Below are 2,938 nucleotides of genomic sequence, written 5' to 3'. Positions count from 1 at the left end.
GTTCGTGAAACCATAAGTCAAAGTATTGTCTGTCAGGACGGAGAATAATTCTAGTTGCTCTGCAATCTAAAATTGGTCCATATATCGCCAGCTACTTGAAAACGAAGTCAGTGTACAAGATGATAACTATAAGAAATGATGTCAACTTATGCTCTCTATGGATGAATGAGACGTTATGTGAGGTCAGGGTTATGCAAAGCTGGGAGAGATAGATTAATGGCACGCTATGCAAGGTCAAGGTTATGCAAAGATGGAGTAAATTTGATTAATAGAGATAGATTCATTAATGAAAAACGTTTTGATAAACATCGGAATCCATAAGTGAGATCCGCAGATGACACCTCTTTGGGAGTTTAATTTTGAGGAATCACCATAATATAGGAAGCCTCCACTATGGAAAAGCTTTAATTGAATTAGGCGATCTGAGCCTAGATTAGTAGGTATTTGACTTAAGTTGAGCATTCGGAGCTATTGATTTGAATGATACTTGTCTTAAATTAAGGCAAAGTCATATTTTGCCAGAGGTCATGGAGACATAGAAGACTCAGTTAGAGATAAGGAGAGTTTGGATATGAAAATAAAAGGTTTTATTATGTGACTCGTATAGATATAGGTTTGACTTGGCTATGTTCAAACTCGAGGCTATGTCGGAGTCTACAGAGAACATGATTCATTCTAGAAGACAACTTATAGATAACATCATTGTTATCTTCTCAAAATGACTAACGTCTAAATCCGCCCTATCAGTTAAAGAAAAGGGGAGATGTCGGAGTTGAGATTTTCTTTAACTGATAGGGCGGATTTAGACGTTAGTCATTTTGAAAAGATAACAATGATGTTATCTATAAGTTGTCTTCTAGAATGAATCATGTTCTCTGTAGACTCCGACATAGCCTCAAGTTTGAACATAGCCAAGTCAAACCTATATCTATACGAGTCACATAATAAAACCTCTAAATCTCAACCTCCATGTTTTACTCCTTGATTTTCTCTCTCCTCCAACTTCTCTCAACTCATTATCATCTTCTCCTTATAATACCCTTTTTTCTGATGTTGGCGAAGTGTTAGAGAATAGTCTTAGCCATGAAGCGCCAGAAAAGCACGACGGGAAATAAAAAATGGCGAACTATCCTCTTCTCAGTCTCAGCTTCCATTAAATGTCATGGTGAGTGGGTGACTCCTTAATTGTTTTTTGCTAATGTTTTGGGATCTGAATTTTTACCAAGCTTGATTCTCTTATCTTTATCTTAAATTTCATTTGCTACTCCTTCCTTCAATCATCTCGACCTTCATCCCTTAGTTTTCGTTTACTTTTTTTTTTGTTTTGTTTTTTTTACCTTGATCTCCTAATGTATATACACCATTCAATTGTTTTATTAGTTCAGTTTCGTTGGATTTATTCAATTTTTAGTTCGTCTATTGTGTTGTATACTGAGAAAATGACATTATTCCTAATGTGATGCAGATGAAATACCAACTTGGCATTATCTTATTGTAGATGGAGTAAGTACTTGACAAGAGTTGCAAGTAGCGGAGGAAAGGAGTCGAGTTTGATCAGTGTGATCCATTTTTTAGTCATTATTATGTATTATATTTTTTTCAGTGTTCTTATTACTTGGCTGGAGTAATGATGTACAGGAGTAGCAGAGTTATAAATTGTAATTATAATGTTCTTGGTGCTAATATATTTGGAAATAGTATAAATATATATTCATTTGTAATTGTAATTGTGGCAGTGCAAAACTGCAAATAAATTGGGAATTTTTTTAAACTGAATGAGGCTAAACAAAACCGCGGGACCTGTTATATGTTATCTTTATTATAAGCAATCACAACATCCATTAGAATAGGCGTTATTTTTGGCTCGCCCCAGCAAAATAGGAAAAGAGGGCATATATAAAAAACATTTCTTGTTGTTATAAGCAACAAAACATACATTAAAATAGGCGTTACCTTTGCCTCGCCCAGTAACATAGGAAAAGAGGGCATATATAACATTTCTTGTTAAGTCTGTTATCAACATAGATAAAAGTTACATGTGATGATTGTTAACTTTGCTCTACCTTAAGATAACACCCCAATGAGGTGTTATCTTTAGCTAACTTTACACTGACATGGATAACACCTCAAATGTGTTATCTAAAGCTCTAAATAACACTTATCTTTGAACAGTAATTACAAATGTATAATACTAAATATATAAATAATACTACTTAATATTCAGTTGTATTAATTGTACCAGTGTAACTTTCCTGTTTGATGGATGTTAGATAACGGGTGTATTAATGACTTGTTTTCTAGCCTTTCCTTTCATATAACAGTCATTTTATTACTTCATCCGTTTCAATTTAGTTGTGAGTTTGTGACACTTTTAATATCACGGACTCCTAGGTAATTTTTGGAGAAGAGATAGATAGATAAAGAAAATAAAAGGGTCCTATGTGTTAGGAGAGAGATAGAGAGAAGTTATAACCCAGAATGAAAATGTCACAACTAAATTGAAACATCCTAAAATAGAAAGTGTCACAACTAAATTGAAACGGATGAAGTAATATGTTTTCTTTCACGTAATATAAACATTGACGAATTATCAATTATCTTATTGGTTTTATATTTTCCCTAATTTATAGTGGTGCAAGGTAAGGTTTATTGGCTTTTTCGTTTTTGAATGTCAAGGTAAGGTTTTATGGCTTTTATGGGTTTTAAGGTATTTTGATAGATTGAGGGAGTGTTTGGTTCATATGATTTTGGTATGAGGTATGGGTTTAGAATGAGCAAAACCCATACCTAGTGTTTGTTTAATAATTTGATAAATTTAAAACCCATACCTCAAACCCATAAGGTATGGGGTTTAGAAACCCAAGGGGGGAGGTGGATTTGGCTCATACCAATACCTCTAGGTATTAAATAGAAGAAAAAATATCATTCCCAAATAAAA

General features: G+C 33.6%; 1 long non-coding RNA gene across 1 annotated transcript; it reads left to right on the top strand.

Annotated features, from left to right (window-relative positions):
* Positions 1 to 772: 772 nt before the first annotated feature.
* LOC109134286 (uncharacterized) lies at positions 773 to 1,721 on the top strand. The gene is made up of 2 exons (XR_002039193.3): positions 773 to 1,165; positions 1,466 to 1,721. It is a non-coding gene; the product is annotated as an uncharacterized LOC109134286 (long non-coding RNA).
* Positions 1,722 to 2,938: the final 1,217 nt, after the last annotated feature.

This window comes from Beta vulgaris, chromosome 5, assembly GCF_026745355.1.
Source record: "Beta vulgaris subsp. vulgaris cultivar EL10 chromosome 5, EL10.2, whole genome shotgun sequence".
Taxonomy (NCBI): domain Eukaryota; kingdom Viridiplantae; phylum Streptophyta; class Magnoliopsida; order Caryophyllales; family Amaranthaceae; genus Beta; species Beta vulgaris.
This window is presented reverse-complemented; position numbering and strand designations above follow the sequence as displayed.